The sequence below is a fragment of the Aedes albopictus genome, chromosome 2 (assembly GCF_035046485.1).
Source record: "Aedes albopictus strain Foshan chromosome 2, AalbF5, whole genome shotgun sequence".
NCBI lineage: Eukaryota > Metazoa > Arthropoda > Insecta > Diptera > Culicidae > Aedes > Aedes albopictus.
Genome location: NC_085137.1, coordinates 473,766,754 through 473,785,700, shown reverse-complemented (window position 1 = coordinate 473,785,700; position 18,947 = coordinate 473,766,754). Strand labels below are relative to the sequence as shown.

Here is an 18,947-nt window from a genome sequence, read left to right as displayed (position 1 = left end):
CCTCGAAATTGTTGACAATTTTCAAGTCATTTTTGTGTGGGATATATCAAAATGACCTGAAAATTTTCAAACGTTTTGAGGTTAGGTCTCGTGGTGTAATGAAGACATTTTTACTTCGTTCTTTTGAAAAAAAAATCGCACATCAAATCCGATCGCAATATATTATGTTTTTCGGAATTCTTCCAATAATGTGTTCAGAAACTTCTGTCAGGAATTCGACTGGAGTATTCTAAATCCCATCAACAAATACCGTTACGATATTTTTCCAGGAAAAATACGAAAGTCTTATATTTTATGAAATTTACCTTGAGCTATACCACATTTGCCAAATATTCGCCAAAATGTCTACTCGTTAACAAAAACTTGTTCTGTTGTCTGAAACCTTCAGAGAAATTTGTGGCGGCAATACTAGAGGAATTTCTGGGAGAAATAGGGTTGCTCCCGAAATAATTTTCGGCTGAATTTTCAACTAATACATGATAGAGTTTGGAGTCTCCAATTAGCCTTGTGGATAATGTTGTGGATCGCCTATCTGAAGCCGAAAACAGGAAGCTAATGTACATTGAAATTGTGATGAAATGCGTCAAGAAATTTTCGAAAAACTTTGAGAATTTTATTATTAAAGCCATTTTAACATAAATCAGAAAGAAAAATGTAAAATCACCAGGGTGCGAAGCCGCCATTTTCAAGAATCCAACATCTTCTATGTAAACATTCGTGTATCCACAAAGGATTCCATTGTGGAAACACGATAGATGTTGGCTCCTGTCAGATGCATTAGGTGGTATTAGGGTTGCCACATGCGTGTGTAAAATGTAAATGTGAAAGAAAAGAATTTTTTGCTACATTTCATGAAAATCTTGCATGTGGATTTTTTCTTCGTTACCTTGAAAAAAAAACGCTTATGGAATCTGATTTAAGTTTTTTGAAATTTTTCTAAAATGTATTCTGAAGCTACTTTCAGCAACTCTATTGAACTATTCAAAATTTCATGAACGAGTACCAATAAGATATTTTCCAAAAAAAAAATACGAAAATTTTCAGAAACTTCTTCTGGACTATGCCACGTTTGTCAAAGATTGATTTCAGGATTTCGTCAAATTGTGCATGGGTCGAACGATATTCTTTCAGTGATTTTCTAACAATTTTGGAAGGTCCTTCCCAAATTTGTCGATGTAGGTTAAAAAAATCCTTACGGTTCGTACCCAGGTTATCTGTTACAAAATGTTTAAGCAGTCATATAAGACCCTCTATCGGGTCTCCAGTTAGCCTAGTGGTTAAGGCTATGGATCGCCAATCCGGAGACGGCGGGTTCGATTCCCGTTCCGGTCGTGAAAATTTTCTCGACTCCCTGGGCATAGTGTATCATTGTGCTTGCCTCACAATATACAAATTCATGCAATGGCTGGCTAAGAAAGCCCTCCAATTAATAACTGTGGAAGTGCTCAAAGAACACTAAGTTGGAGAGAGGCAGGCCAAGTCCCAGTTGGGACGTAGAGCCATAAAGAAGAAGAAGAAGAAGAAGATAAGACCCTCTATCAGTTACACTTGCAATACTTTCGGATAATTTCTCCGGAATTCTAGTTTTTAGATTTTTATTTTTCTAGAAGTACGCGTAAAGTACAATCAAGTATTCTGGAAGAGAACTTTTTTAAATTATGATAGGAATTCAGATTATCAAACAAACTTCTTCATGTCACGGCCCACTTTCAATGGCCTTAGAATAAAACATCGCACCTGTCCAAAATTTTCACAAAAAAAACTATTGGTGAGACAAATTTTGAATTAAATAAAAAGCAGCATGTCCATGTTGCCCTTTACAGGCTTGTATCAATTTGCTGGTACCACTTAACGTAATGGGAAAAACTTGAAAATTAGAAGACACAGAATGTTGATTAACTGCCAAATTGAGAGATGAAATTGTGAAAAAAAATTGCGTTCTTGTTGGATTCGAACCCACGACTCCGTATTCGCTAGACCAGCGCTTAAATCAACTAAGCCACAGAACAGGTAACGGTTCTGCGGAATAGAAAGCCAAACTTGGAGTTGATAAATAATGAATGTATTTGATGAAAAAATACCCAACTAATTACCCAGCTAACACAAAGTCTTATATAATGTTGAATAGGATGCTAAAGCGGAGGCCATATGCGTACATGCTTCGATTTAACCCCGTGTAAAGTGTGCGTATATCGCCTCCACTTTTGCATCCTATTCAACATCATATGCGATCGTGTGTTGATAGGGTAAGCAAAACCGCTTAACTCATCGGATTTGATAAGAAATTTTCTGGAGGACGCTAATTCCACCTTAAAATTGAAAAAATATTGGTTTATTTATTTGTGCCCTTCCTCAAAATGTTGAATTCCGACCAAAATTTCCAAAGGGGTGCCCCTCTTAACTTGAGAGAAAATCGAAATATGTGTCAGCCTTATTCAGAATAGCAAGAATTTTATCAAAGCCATAATCGATTTTGGAAACTAATTGGTGGCTCATTTTCCGACGTTATGATAAACGTATAGGCAGAGCTGAAAAATATCAAACTTCTCAGTTGACTTCTTGACCACCTTCACTAGCACTGGATGCCGATCATTATCAAGACATTTCGGTTTTTTTTTCTGCACACTTTAGCCTATATTTTATTATCATTGTTTATAAAATTCATGTACAATTTCACAAAAAAAAGTGCAAGCAAAGGAAATTTCCCATAACAAATTTCAACCGTGTAACAGAGCGCAATGGCTCAACCAGATGCATCAAAATTGTTCGCAGTAATTTAAGACGCAAAAGAGGATTGGTGCTATAAAATTTAAATTTTTCCATACAACGTTGATCCATTCTACTGTATACTGACGCCTCAGAAATCTAAAATGGTGTATCTTGTCATCACATAAATTTTTATCAAGATTTTGTTTTTTTATACGCATATTAATCGCTTGTAACGATTTTGTTCAACTTCGTAATTTTAGCGATGCATCCAATTCTGATTCTGCAACACTGCCGGTAATCTTAGGAGTGGTCAGAGATTATTTTCATACTGTCCGTTCATCTGGTTATCGAACATTTTCGATGATTTTATGTTTCGAATCCATAGGTTTGGTTCAGTTTTTTAATTGGTCACCGATGGAACACCTGGAACCGGTTCCGGAATACAACCGGTTCACATATGGTCTGAAACTATTTTCCTGCTTACCGTACATCTGGATGTCGAAAAAGCCGCTCTTTAATGTGTCGCATGCCTGTATTTGGCTCACTTTTTTAATTGGCCACTTCCAGTGGGACACCTGGAATCGGTTCTGGAATACAACCAGTTCTGATACGGTCTGAAACTATTATCCTGCTTACCGTTTATCTGGTTATTGAAAAAGCAGCTCTTTGATATGTCGCACGCCTGGGTTTGGTTCACTTTTTTAATTGGCCATTTCCGGCGCGACGCCTGGAACCGGTTCCGGAACATAAACGCTTCAGATACGGTCTGAAACTATTTTCCTGCTTATCGTTCATCTGGTTATCGTAAAAGCCGCTCATTGATGTGTCGCATGCCTGGGTTTGGTTCACTTTTTTAATTGGTCACTTTCGGCAGGACACCCGGAAGCGGTTCTGCAACACTACCTGTTCAAGCATGGTCTGAAACTATTTTACTGCTTACCATTTAACTGGTTATAAAAAAAGCCGCTATTTGACGTGTCGCTTGCATGGGTTATGTTTGCTTTCTTATTTGGCCAAATCCGGTGGGACACCCGGAACCGGTTCCGGAACACTACCGGTTCAGATATAGTCTGGGACTATTTTCCTACTTCCCGTTCCTCAGATAATCGAAAATGCCGTGGTTTGATGGGTCGCATGCATGGGTTTGTTGCATTTTCATATCTGGCCCCTTCCTGGAGTACCGGTCCGGAACACCTAAATGGCTATAACTCCGGAACGGCTGGACCGATCTGAACCATTTTCAATAGGAAACAATGGGACAATATACCCCGTCGAATGAACCATCGGTCGATGAAATCGGTTCATATTTACTATCTAAAAATGAGGTGACCTTTTTGTACACACACACACACACATACATACACACAGACATCATCTCAACTCGTCGAGCTGAGTCGATTGGTATATAACACTAGACCCCTCCGGGGGCTCTATCAAATTTTCGTTTTTGGAGTGAACATATAGCTTCTTGGTACACCTTGGTGTACGAGAAGGCAAAAAATATCCAATAAATTTGCAGAGAAAGCTGCAAATTTCTTTTAGAAAGTTTCCAAATCATCAGCTACAAAATGTGCCAAATCTTTCCGAAGAAAGTGCTCAAACAATGCAGAGGAAACTAAAACTTCCCACAGAAAGTTGCTGATATTTTCTGCTGGGAATGGCTGAAACTTCCCAGAGGCATTCCCAAACCTACACAAATACAGTTACTTTAACCTCATCAAAAAAAAGCTATATTGGATTAATTGCAAAAGTTTTACGAAAAACATGGCTAAAACTTTCCACTGAAAAGTTGCCAAGACTTACCAAAGAAAGTTGCCCTTACTTTTCAGAGCAAGTTGACTGAGAATAAGTTGCGAAAGTTAAATACTCAGGAGTAAGTTGCAAATGATTAGCAATGGAAGTTCCTCAATCTTTTTTTTAGAGAAGCTTCTGAAACTTCCCAGAGAAAATTGCTCGAACTGCACATATGAAGTTAATTGCACTTTATAGAAAAAGTTGCCATAATTTTGAAGGATAAATTGAAAAAAAAATGAATTTTTGAATACTTTTCACAAAAAAGAGACCAAGACTGCTTCGGATTTTTACTCAAAATTTTAAGGATTAAATGAAAATTTAGAACAAATATCTCAAACTACGCATTTGCAGTTCCTCAGAAACAATTTTAATAGCTCTATTCAAAGGAATTTGTAAGAAATTAAAAAAAAATAATACCGATACTTCTCAGACAGTATTGATTAAAATTCGAAAAGAGTTCTCCAAGCTTCATAAAATTAATTTCCAAAATTTCACAGGAGTGGTTCCCAAAACTTCTAAGATGCAGAGACACACATTTTCCCACATACATTTTACCTACACATACTAAAAATTTACTTGCCAAAACTTGTCAACCGCCCCAATATTCTCAAATTGTCAACATATTTTTCAAATGCCCAATTGTCAATACATTTCAAGGGAAGTTCCCAAAGCTACCTATTAAAAATTGCCAAAACTTCCCGCAAAAAAGTTGACCTGACTTACCAAAGCAAGTAGACTGAGAATAAGTTGCGAAAATTACTCAGAGGAATTTGCAAATGATTAGCAATGGAAGTTCCTCAAAATTTTTTTCAAGAAACTTTTGAAACGTGCTTAAAACAGCACATTTGAAGTTATTTAATCTTTTGAAAATGTTGTCATAACTTTAAAGAATGCCGAGATTTCTCAGACAGTGTTGACTAAACTTCTCAGAGAGTTCTCAAAACTTCTAATAATTAATTTCCAAAATTTCACAGAGGTAGTTCCCAAAATTTCTTAGACATAGAGACACAAATTTTCCAGAGATAGTTGGTTACACTTCCAATAGGATTAAAACTGAGATAGCTGACAAAAATATTCCCAATAATTTGTCCAAATGCCCAATTGTGAATATATTTCAGGGAAAGTTGTCGAATCTACCCAGTAAAAGTTTCCAAGACTTACCAGAGAAAGTTGCCTAAACTTTCCATTGCAAGTTGACTCAGATTAAGATGTGAAAACTACTCAGAGGAAGTTGCAAACAACTACAAATGGAAGTTTCTCAAACTTTTTTGAAAAAGATATTGAAACTTCCCAGAGGACTGCACATTTGTAGTTTTAGAATTTTTTTTTTTTCGAAAAAAAAAATCACAAGAAGGTTTTCAATATTTCTTTGTTTTTTTTTTAAACTTTCAACGGAGTTGATGTAGCTAACAATAACATCTTATTCTATAGTAACATATTTTCGGTGCCTGATTGAATAATTGCAAGGATTTCCCAGTCAGTTATGATTGAACTTCTCAGAGTTTTCAGAACTTTTACAAATAAATTTCTTAAACTCTTCACAGCAATAAACAAAAAAAAATACAGTGACAGTTGCTCATACTTCCAAGAGGACTGAAACTTCAAAGAGGAAGTTGCCAAAACTTGTCAGATGAAAATGCCAAGACTTACTTGAGAAAGTTTCTAAACCGCGCAAAAGTCAAATTGTTGAAATATTTATAATATATTGTCAAAAAACCCAATTGCCCAAATACTTCAAAGAAACTTGCCAAAGCTTCCCAGTATAAGTTACCAAGAATTTCCAAAGGAATCTGCCAAAAATTCCCAGGAAAAGATTCTGAAAATACCCAGAAGATGTTCCAAAACTTCCCAAACAGTTTTAAACTACACAGATAAAGATGTTTAAGTTTCATAGAAGAGTTTTCAGAACTTCTCAGAATAAATTACACAAAATTTCAAAAGAAATTGATCAAACTATCAAGAGGAAGTTGCTGGAACTAAACTTTCCAGAAGAAGTTGTCAAAACTTTTGAGAATAAAATTCAAGAATTTTCAAAGCAATTTGCGAAAATTTTCCACAAAAAAGTTGCGAATGCATCCCTGACAATTAGGATTGACATTTATATAAAGTTCCTAAAGGTCCTACAGCAAGCGCTGAACCTTTGTAGAACTGAAAAAATCTACAATTACACATCTGCAGGTCCTAAAACTTTTTAAAGTATTTTCAAAAACTTCTAAACAAAAATGTTTAAAACAATTCATAGCAATTTCCCAGAAATTTAAAAAAAGGGCCGAGATTTCTCAGAGAGTAATAATAATACTTCTCAGAGAGTTCTCAAATATTCTTAAAATTATTTTCCAAAATTTCATAAAGGTAGTTACCAAAACTTCTCAGAGGAAGGAAGAGCCAACAATTTTCCATAGAAAGATGCAAGCTGCATAGAAGAAGTTGACAAAACCTTAAAAAAATCACAAAAACTTTACAAAACAATTGCCCAACGCTTCCCACATAGGAGTTGGCAAGATTCACCAGGGAAACTTAACTTCTCAGAGAAAGTTGTTTGAAATTCTCTGAGATAAATAACTAAACATCCTAATGGAGGTTGCGAAACCTTCGAAGAAGAAGTCGTCAAAGCTTGCCAAAGGAAGTTGATCAAATTTTCTACAAAGTTGCGAATGCTTCCCAGTCAGTATTGCTTGAACATTTAGAGAGAGTTCCTGAAAGATCCTACAATAAGTTTCTGAATTGGCCCACAAAAAATTTCTGAAACTTTCCAGAAAGAATTACTAAAACCACATTTCTACCATTTCTACTGAATTTAAAAAAAAACGTTATTAAAACTACTAGTGAATTTCTTCCAAGATTGATACTTTTCCATGCAATTTATTAAAACTTCCTGAAATAAAGTCCCAGACGTCTCATACAACGTTGACTAAACTACTCTACGAAAGTTACTGAATTTATTTAAAGAAGTTTTGGAAACTTCTCAGAGGAAGTTGCTAACCTACCTGGATAAATTGAATTACTAGAAGAAACTGCCAAAACTTCCTAGAAGAAGTTTCTGTATTGTCATTAAGAAAATTAATCAATATTCCCAGAGAATGTTACCTAAACTTCTCAAACAGGTCGCAAAAGCTTCTCAGAGAAAATTTTCAAAACATCCCACAGAAAAGTGGCAAGAAATTTCCACAGAAAATTGCTTAAATTTTCTGCAAATTTGTCTTTACTTCTCAGAATAAATTACGCAAATCTTCCAATGCTTGTTCTCACAGCATTTTTAAAAGGAAAATACAACATCATTCCAGTGAAAGTTGCTAAAACTACACAGATGAAGTTGTCAACTCTTATCAGATTAAGTTGCCAATACTTTCTCGAGAGGATGTTTCAGTAACTTCCCAGGAGATGTAGCCCAAACTTTCTGAATGATGCTGGCAAGACTTCCTAGAGGAAGTTGCTTTTCAGAGTTACATGACTTAAATTCTGTGGGAAAGTTGACTGAATTTCTCAAAAAAAGTTGCAAACACTTCTAAGGGTAGTTGTAAAAACGTTCTAGTGGAAGTTTCCAAACTGACTATCAATGGTTTCTGGAACTTCTCAGATAAAATTGTCGCAACATCTTACAAACATTCCCAAAGATCGTTACCAAAACTTTTTGAAAGAAGATTCAAAAATTGTTCAGTGCAAGTTGCTAAAATTTCACAGAAAAAGCTGTTAAAACTTCCCAGATGAAGCAGTTATAAATTTCTCAAAGAAATAACTGAAACTCCTTAGAAATGGCAAGAAAGTTTCTAAAATTTCCCAAAACAAATAACCGAAACTCTCAAGACGAAATTACAGGAACATATGCCTATAAGGGTGTCCCAAAATAGAAAAAGTGTCAAAAAGTTAACTTGCTCACCCTTAGAATGATAGATCAGGGTCTTAGAAACAATAGTTCCATACATGAAAACTCAATCAAAAAATATCTAGAGGTTGCACGCATCGATTTTATGAAAAATGGACGATTTTTGGTATTTTTACCAAAAAAATGCTAATATGAGTTGAAAAATAAAAGAAATAAAAGTCATCTATCAAAGTAAATCACAGTTCTAGGTCCCGCAAACAAAGTTTGGAGGGAGTTTAGGTCGACAAAGCTGATTTTATATATTTGGCAAAGGTTAACATATCAAGAAATCGCGATTTTTTTCACCAATTTTTTCAAAAATGCTCAATTTATAAGGATTTTGAAATTTTTCCTGTGATTTGCGTTTTCCTTATTTTATAGCAAATTTTGTGTAGATTAATTCGGCTGAAGACAGTTTTGAGCTATCTCTTTCATGAGCTGAGATATCGGTATGATAATGATTACACAATCAATGAAAAAATCGTGTTTTCTTACGTTAATCGATTTTGTTCACTAGTTTCCATGGCTACCATGCAATTAAAACAACACACGACGAATGTTTGACATAATAGTACGTGCATTTGTACATTTTTGAAGAATGTCAGGAATTATTGGGTTGCTTTGATCATAACTGATTCATACTGCATGACAGCAACAATATGTAATGGCTTTGAGAGTTAATCATTGTTTTATATCTGTATACATATGCTGAATATAACTTTTCGCACCCGCTTTGTGAACACGAGAAGAATTTTTTTTTCTTAGATTTCATCTGTTGATCAGATAACAGTAGTAAGCTACCGATTCAAAACTTGTAATTTTGGTTACAAATTATGTTTTAACAAGTAAGCTGCGCAGCAGAAAGATTTTAGCCTTGACATTTCTTAGGTTAACACCTCTTGTAACATATTAGACCAGTTATATAAAAGTTATATTTATTTTTTTTTAATAATAGTAGAATCTAAACATCCTGATGCTTTCTAAAATCCAACCCTTGCTGCAAATATGTGCGCTAATGGTTTGTTTTCAAAATCAAATTATATAATAGATCTCAATATTATGTAAAGAATCTGCTTTAGTTAAAATTCGCGAAAAAAAAGAAGAAAAAATATTCTAGTATTCGTAAAAACTCCTGCATTTACATCTCATTTCACTATTATGCTTCTGAACTGAGTTATGGATAAATGAGTCAAATGATTGCCAGGTGATCGAAAACACCCTTGCATTTTAGTGGTTTTCAATGTTAGAGCAGTAGTTCTGGTATAACTAGAAAGAACCTATATGTTAGCTTAACAAGAGTACCAACACCTATTTGAAAAGGTAAACATTGTTGAGTGATCTACACATTACTCAAAATATATCATAGAACTTCACACATGGGATTTGATTGTCTGACTTGCGATCACTTATATTATTAAAATTTCACAACGAGCCACTTCTTGAGACTTTCTGTGAATCAGTAAGCACAATCAATGTAAAATTATCAAAGTAACCTAATTTGTTTCTGAAAATCTTCAAAAATGTGTACTTGCATAACATAACATGTCAAACTCTTGTTATTTGCTTTTTTTTTTTGCATGGTAGCCATAGAAACTAATGAACAAAAACAAATAACATAAGAAAATCCGATTTTTTCATTGATTGTGTTATCATTATTATGCCGATAACTCAACTCATGAAGGAGATAGCTCAAAACTGTCTTCAGCCGAAATAATCTACACAAAATTGGCTTTAAAATAAGGGAATTGCGAATCACAGGAAAAATTTCAAAATCCTTATAAATTGAGCATTTTTGAAAAATTTGGTGAAAAAAATCGCGATTTCTTGATATTTTAACCTTTGCCAAATATATAAAATCAGCTTTGTCGACCTAAACTCCCTCCAAACTTTGTTTGCGGGACCCAGAACTATGATTTACTTTGATTGATGACTTTTATTTCTTTTATTTTTCAACTCATATTAGCATTTTTTTGGTAAAAATACCAAAAATCGTCCATTTTTCATAAAATTGATGCGTGCAACTTCTAAATATTTTTTGATTGAGTTTTCATGTATGGAACTATTGTTTCTAAGACCCTAATCTATCATTCTAAGGGTGAGCAAGTTAACTTTTTGACACTTTTTCTATTTTGGGACACCCTAGCCTATGCTTTCCCTAAGAAGTTTCCAGAACTTTTCAGAGAAATTTTTCAAAACTTACGGAAAGTCCGGTAATTTCTTAGGAGAAGCAGAAGTGGAATGGCAATAGAATGGCAACCGAATGGCAATGGAATGGCAATGGAATGGCAATGGAATGGCAATGGAATGGCAATGGAATGGCAATGGAATGGCAATGGAATGGCAATGGAATGGCAATGGAATGGCAATGGAATGGCAATGGAATGGCAATGGAATGGCAATGGAATGGCAATGGAATGGCAATGGAATGGCAAGGAATGACAATGGAATAGTAATAGTTAATAAAATGATATAGCAATAGAATGGCAATGAAATTAATATGGAGCGGGAATGAATATGAAATGGTAATAGAATGGTAATGAAATAGCAATGGAATTGATTTGGAATGGTAATGGAAAAATAATATAATTATGATAGAATTGCAATGATACAATAAATGAATGGCAATGGAATTGCAGGTGACAAATGTAATAAGTGTATAGTCGAATTGGATGAAGTTAGAAAAGAATAACAGACTCAAAATGTCGATGAAATCGCTATGGAAAACTGTCATTGTCTTTTATATACACACATTTAAGATGATACACAGATGCATTTATCGTCCCCTTTGGGAGCCAATGCAAATGGTTATGGATCTGTTATGATGAAACAATTTGCAAATTGCTTTATTAAATTCCCATTTTATGAGTGTCCTTCATCATCCGTATTTCTTATCTGTTTCACAGCTGAAAAAGAGTGGAAGCAAAAGACCGATTTATCAAATTTAAATATTAATTCAATAATTTGCTCCTTTTCGGTTCCCATGGTTTCTTCACATTGCCCAGTAAAACTCTGCTGCACACAGAAGGAAAGAACTGAACAAATTGCTTACACCCATTCTTATTTGCCTTTCCATCATCCGGCATGAAGCAACCGACGTGGTCATTCACCACAGTCAGCGCAGCGGCGGCACTGTCTGTCAAGATGAAGTGATGATTGCTGACTTGTGTAGTGGTAGTGGTGGTGCAACCACCAGAAGACATTGCTTGGCGTCTTGGACCCGTTGCTTTTTGCAGAGGTTCATAACCTTGTGGTAGCAGCAGGGCTAATGGGGCGGAAAGCTTATGGAAAAAGGAGGGAGAAATGTTGGAGAAAAGATTTCTGGGACTGTGGAAGACCTGTAAATGATGAAAAGATATAGATGATGTTTTAAAAATAAATCAGCAAATAACTTTTACATGGTTTTATAGTGAAAATACAGTAAATTTAAAGTGGCATTAAAAAGGCAATAAAAAAGCTTTCGTTCGCCAATGGATGGCAATGATAACAATGATAAGGCTATAAAATATCAACAAAGTAACGATGAAATATTAGTGGCAATGGCAATATCAATGGATATGAAATCGAAATTAAACATCAATAGAACTCCAATGGAGTGGCAGTTTTCTGTTTCTTTGCCATTTTATAGCCATTTCATTGCCAATAACATAGCCATATTAAGTGGCAATGAACTGCCCTTCTAATAAATCATTAAAATACAGTAACAATACATTGCCAATAAATAGGCATCGGATTTGGTAAAAAAATGCAGTTGAGTGAAATATTAGTTTGCTTTTTCTATCGTCACACTCACTTGGCCACCTGTAAAGATTGTTTGCCAAAGTTGGCTTTGCGGGCGGAAATTCAATAAAGGGCGCAAAACGGGGAATTACATTTGCATTTTTTTTTCTTGCTGTTGACGGCTCCTCTCAATAACGGTGCGAAGGCACGATTCGGTTGGAATGGGACCGGTAGCCCAGGTCAGGTCAGCAATTTCCGGCAACTTTCAGCACGCTTTGGCACGGTATGTGTACTTTGTTTGGTATGGGGTACTCCTTCGCCCCAGTGAGGAAACGGCACCGTACTGGGATACGGGAAATATTAAAAATTGAATTATAATTTCGAACTTCGTGAGCTATGAGCTACCTCTGAGGAAGGAAACAAAGTATCCCTTTTTTTCTTTCTTTCCTTACACCAGAATGTACTCAGAAGAATAGACGAACTGAATGGAAATCTGCTTCAATCACTTCATTTATCGTTAGCTTCAATTATCGTTAATCCAGCTTGAAAGACACCTTGAAATCCTTCAGCAGCTCCGGTTTCATCGGCTTACAATCAATTTGCACCAAGGCTTACGATTTGCTTCGTTTGACTTGAGACGATTAATGGGAACACGGAAGCTGGGTTTGTATTTTTCTTTCGATTCTCTAACTAATAGCCTTTCCGAACGAACTTGCCGAGTTGTTCCCAAGTGTGTTTTCAAACAGAAAGATTCATCGAAAACTTTTGACTAACTCAGGGACCCATCCGTCCCTCATACGAAAGTCAACCCACGCACGCACGCACGACGACATTGGAAACAACAACTAAGACAACGTGCGCCAATTGTTCCACCCTCTAAGCCTGGAACCAATACGCTCTGCGTGTTAACGAGCAAAAGCTGCTTAAGGCTCAACGGTAGAGACCTACGAGTCACGACGCCTCCGGTTCCCTCCCAAAGTCACAGTTACCCTCACCCCCGCCATCTCCACACACTGCATGTGACACCAGATGGATGGAATCGAAATTGATTTTCTTCCTTTTCACCGTTCAACCGTTTTCCGGTGGCGACGACGACGATGACGACGACTACGTTGGTTGGTGGCACTCACTGTATGCTCTCTACGGAAGCTCTAAGGACAAGTCGTTCATTGCTGCTTTCCCCAAAACTAGAAATGATGGAACGTTCCAATCAAAGGTCTAACTTATCCAGCCAGCCGCTCAATAAGCGCCGCCACCGCCCTACAAGAGAGTGAAAGAGAATCCCCCAGGTGCAGAGATTTTCAGGTCTTGCTCCACGAAGCACTTGGTAGGTGCTTTTTTTTTTTTTTTAAATTCTGCATGTATTCCTACTGCACCATGAGCATTTTCTTGGGCAATCTAGAAGATTCTCCAAGATTTCCTCCAGGGACACCGTCATAAATTCTTTACAAAAAATTAAATGTTTACAGAAATAAGATTCTCGCTGGATTGTCCATGAAATCTTTTGAAGATTTCTCCAGAGTTTTTTTTTTCAGGAATTCTCCCAGGAATTCTACTTGGTGCTTCTGCCGGAGTTTCTAAAGAAATTTCTCAAAAAAAGAATGTTGAAACTCGCCCACGGGTTTCCACACAAATTGTTCGATATTCATTCTGGGATTTTTAAGATATTCTCTAGGAAATTCCTTCAAGGACTGATACAAAAGTTCATGCTTGCACTCCGTCATGTATTTCTTTTAAGCATTTCCTTCAAAAGTATCTTCAAAAGATTATTTTACAAAGATTAGGAGATTCATTCAAAAAAAAAACCATGGGGTTTCCGTTAAAAAAAATCAGGATTTTTTCTTGAAACTTTTTCAGAAATTATTGCTTGAATTACTCCAGAGGCTCCTTCACGTATTACTCCATTTATTCAAGGATTTTCTCGGGCATTTTTGTGAAAATTCTAAAAAAAAAAACAATATCAAGGGACTTTTCTGGAAGTTACTCCAGGTTTTCCTGTATAGTTTCCTCCAGTCACCGTTCAGATTTATGCAGACCTTCCTTCAGATTTTTTTTCCACAATTTCCTTCAAATTTCTTAGGAATTTATCAAGAAATTTATCGATGATTACCTAGAGGATTCTTCAGTTTTATTTAGGTATGAATCTAAACATTATTCCAAAACTTCTTTTTTTTTCAATGGTTCTCTAAAGAATTCCTCCAAGATTTTTTATTGTTTTTGCAGGATTTCCTTCATATAATTTATTCAGATAATAGTTCAGGGATTTTTGTGTACAAAACCCATCAGAAACTGTGTTAAATTTTTTTTTAGAGAATTTCTTCAGAGGTTACAAGGAGTTCTTACAAGGAATCCTCCAGGGATCCCTCAGAAATTTATTAAGGATTTTTTTTTCAAAAACTCCTCAAATACTCCAAAATTCTGACTCCTTCGATTTCGGCAGACATATTTTTAGAGATTCCTTGAAAAATTCCTCTTCGGATCAGAAAATCAGAAAATGGACGCCCAAAATTTCCAAAATCACATTTTATTGTCTCGACAATATTTGTGCCAATACTGAACCGATTTTAATGAAATTTTTAGGGTATTAACTACACATAATATGCTATTTTTGGTTAAAAATCAGCTATTTTTGTGAACGCAATCAAAAGTTATACATTATTTAGTGTTTTTCATTTTTTTCGAGTCCAGTCTGTATATCATTTTTTTTTAATTTTAAAATCAAGGGTATTCAAAGCAGTTTCTTCAGGTATTCTCCTAGATATTAGCCTACCCAAGTAGCAGTATTCAGTTGAACAAACTTGCAGAGGTTCTTATAACCATCAACAAGACTAATTGGTCATGAAAAAGTTACTTGGGGTAGGCATTCATCCAGGAATTTCTCCAGTGATAACTTCAGACATTGCTTCAGAAAGTTTTGTCCTGGAATTCCTAAAAAAAAATCAAGAATTTATACTATGAGTTTCCAAAACTATCTCCTGGAGTATTGAAGGATTCCTTGAGTCAATCCTCTATTGATTTTTTTTTTTGAAAATCCTTCAGAGATACCCTTAAGAATGTGCAATTTCTGGAAGAATTTCTTAAAAATCCCTGCAGGAATAAGTAAACAAAATCTGCAGTTATCTTTAATGACATCCCAGGAGACATTTCTTATGCAGCCGCAGGATCATTTTCGAAAAAAAATCTAGTAGGAATCTCTGCACAACTGCAGAAACAATTGAAGGAATTTCTCAAAAAATTCTTTGGAGAAACCGTGGTAAGAATTTCCGTAGCAATGTAGGATTTGTAAAGAAATTCTATAAGAATTTCTTAAAAACTCCATGGAAAAATCTTTGAAGAAATCCCTTGCTGATGGTCCTGATGCAATCCCTAAAATTCTGAAGAAGTCCCTGGAGATAAAAAAAAATTTCCTCCAAGTTATTCCAGAAGGAATGCCAGCAAGAATTTCTGAATAAATCTTCAGCAGAGTCCATGTAGAAATCTTAGAAAGTACTTTTGAGTTAATCTTTGGAGGAATATCCAAAGAAATCCTAGGGACTTTCTATTAGGAATCCCAGAAGGATTTTCTTAACTTCCTGAAGAAACTACTCGGAAAATCCTTGTTGGAATTCCTAGAAAAAAAATATTGAGGATCTTATAGGAAAAAAAAGTTTTGAGGAACTCCTAGCAAACCCTTTAATTCAATTCGTGGATGATTTTCTGAAAGTATTCTTGGAGAAATCTGTGTATGATTTTCTGAAAAAAAAATCCTGAATTCCAGGAAATGGATAAGCATATGCAAAGAGCCCTATTAAAACTATCGAGATATTTCTTAAGAAATTTTCGTAAAATTCCTAGGAAATATTTTTGAACAAATATCTTGAAGAATCCTAGGGAAATATTAGTGGTATCCTTAGAGGAAATTTCGGATAAATTTCTGGGGTAATATATGAAGAAATATCTGGAGGAATCCCTGAGGGAATCTCTGTCTGAACTCTTTCTGAACTCCTGCTGGAATCTCAGGGGGAATTCCTTCCTGGATCACTGAAAGTATTAATGCAAAAATCTCTAGAGGAATTCCAGCAGTATTTTTCCTGAATTTCTCAAGATTAATAATATTATTCATCCCTCAAGAAATTTCTGGACACATTCACGTAGGAATTTCCAATGGAATACCAAAAGAAATTCCTGAACTTATCTCTGGACTTTCTGAAGAAAAACCTTAGCGAATTTCTAGAGAATTATTTGATAATTGTTCGCAGAAAACACTGAAAAAGAATATTAAAGAACCTGAAAAAAAAATCTAAAGAAATCCCTGTGAAAAGTTCTGAAAAAATCCCTTGAGTAATTTCCGATGATTTTTAAACAAATCGCTAGAAGTTGAAATAATCCATAGAAACCTTGAAAAGAATTCTAGGGGAAATTCATGGGAAATATCTGGAGGAACCCTACTACAAATTTTCTATAAACTCCCTGGAAGAATTTCACAAAATAAATCGCCGGAGGTTTCTGTTTAAGACCTTAGTAGATTAAAAGACCGAACTCATGGAGTAATTTATAAAGGTGGGTTGTTTTGGAAAATATCCATTGAAGATTTCCTTGGAATGCTTGGTAAAACTTATGGACGAATCTCAACAGGAATGTTTGAAGTAACCTCTAGGAAAATGCCCAAAAGAAACCCAGAATGAATTTCTGGATGAATCTTTGTAAGAATTTCGGCAGGAGTCCGAGGAAGATTTTCTTTACAAATCATTGGAGACATTTCTGGAAGAACCTTTGATTTTCTTAAGGAATCGCTGAAAGCATTACTGAAAGCATCCGTACATTAATTCCTGAAAGAAGGCACGTACAGATTTCTGAATGAAAAAATCTATGGAGGATTTGTAAGGAATTCCATACAAGCTTTTCTCAATGGAATTTTTGGAGAACCTTTTGGAAGATCTACTAAAAACAATCTACAGGAAATTCTGAAGCGATCCATGGAAGATGTTCTAAAGAACTTTCAAAAGAAATTCATGGAGTATTTTCTAAAGAAATCGAAAGCAATACAAGGAATAATTTATAAAAAGGTCCTACGTTATTTTCTGGGTTAAACTTTAGAAAACTCTGGACAAAATTCTAGAGGAAGCATAGAATTTTCCAAAGGAATGAATTGATTTCTCGGAGAAATCTCCGGAGTCATTCAATGCAGAATTTCTCTACAATTCCGTAGAAGATTTTCTGAAGGAACCGCTGGACGAATTCCTGAACATGTACCTGGAGGATTTTTGTATGAATTTCATGGAATATCAATGAGAAACTAAAGGTGACAATTTCCGAATAAATTTTTGATAGATTTTTTTAAAGAGCCAATAGAGAAATTTGTGGGATAATCTTTGAGAAAATTTGACGAATTTCTGAAAGAATCCCCAAATACTTTTTTCATTTGTAGAGATTTCTGAAGGGATCCCTTGAAAAAGTCTCAATATCACAGAGTTTCTTTGCACTTGTAAGGTCACAATAAAAATGGGAAAAGCCACAAAGTTTTTTTTTTACATTTAAGAGGTCTTAAGCGGTCACAAAAATACGTACACGTTTTCATATATTTGGGAGAAGGAATTTAGCAGGAAAAAAATTTCATGAATTATTATTCTAGGTTTGTGAAAGCGCAGAACAGTAAGAAAAATGATAAAGGCAATTTTATTGTATTGAAGGGCGTATTAAAATTTCCCTTGTATGAAAAAGGTCACATTTGGGAAGCACAACGTTTTGAAAAATGTCACAGATATATTTTCTTATATGTTAATTAAATTTCATAAAACATCACATGAGCAATCACTAAAGATAATATAAGAGGCTCCTCCGCCCTTCCAAAAACATAAAGCTGCTTTTCGTTCTTACATGATTTGGAATGAGAGCGCAAGAAAAATGTTTAATATAAGGCAGAAAATTTCTTTATCGAGAAAATCAAAGAGGTTTTTTCTAGGTATTCTTATACCATGAAAAGATGGAGGAAACATCCGATTTCCGCAATTCATAAAAAGCTTTTTTACACCTACAAGGGGGCCGTAAAACTTGAAGTATTCATAAGGGTAATTATCATTATATAAGTCAAAATTTCAGTGCATTCGGTTCATTGGATCCGGAGGTATAACAGCTCAAAGTTAGGTATCGGCTAATTATACCTTTTTCTAGACTTTTAATAACTTCGTGCAGAATAGTCTGATCTTTTCTAAATTTTGACCACTGATACACAACTAGTTGATGTACCTACAGAGAAAATTTGAGAATATTTGATGCCTTTTTTGAAAAGTTACTGCTAGTTAAGCATTTTTTGGAAAGTGAAAATTTTGCCTGTCCCGATCATTATGTCTATCCCCTGTATACCCAGGTAAGCGTCCCTCCGCCTTTTTTTATTAAGGAAACCGCCTCCCTTGCCGCCTTTTCTCTGCACCGCTCTTATTTGCGCAAAAATATCGATAAAATCACTTAGGCTATGGCGACTTTGTTATATCCAATAGGGCGGAAACAATTCCTATTTTCACTAAGAAGCTACAGTGTATCAAACAATTGTCCGTACAGCAATTTTTTGGTCAAAATAATTTTTCATTCAAATGATCATAACTTTTTTATACATCAATCAAATACGCTGAAATTTTTACCAATCATGAACCATCTATTAAAGCTCCATTGGTAAAATTTTGAGCGAGATCGAATAAGTTTTCTGAAAGTTATAGAATTTTTAGTAAAACTTATAAGATTTTTGATCACTTTTTTAAAACATTATATCTCAATATGTACTCGATCAAACTTTTTTATTTTTTTTGTGATACAGCTTATACCTATGTATATCATATGCAGCTTAGTTTGAGGTTTTATATTCACTACAAAAAATATGAAAAATCTGTAT

General features: G+C 35.0%; 1 protein-coding gene across 8 annotated transcripts in view; it reads left to right on the top strand.

The window, feature by feature from the left end:
• Nucleotides 1-18,947, top strand: part of LOC115265479 (RING finger protein nhl-1) — a 261,579-nt gene that overhangs the window by 207,346 nt on the left and 35,286 nt on the right. The gene's annotated exons all lie outside the window — the stretch shown is intronic.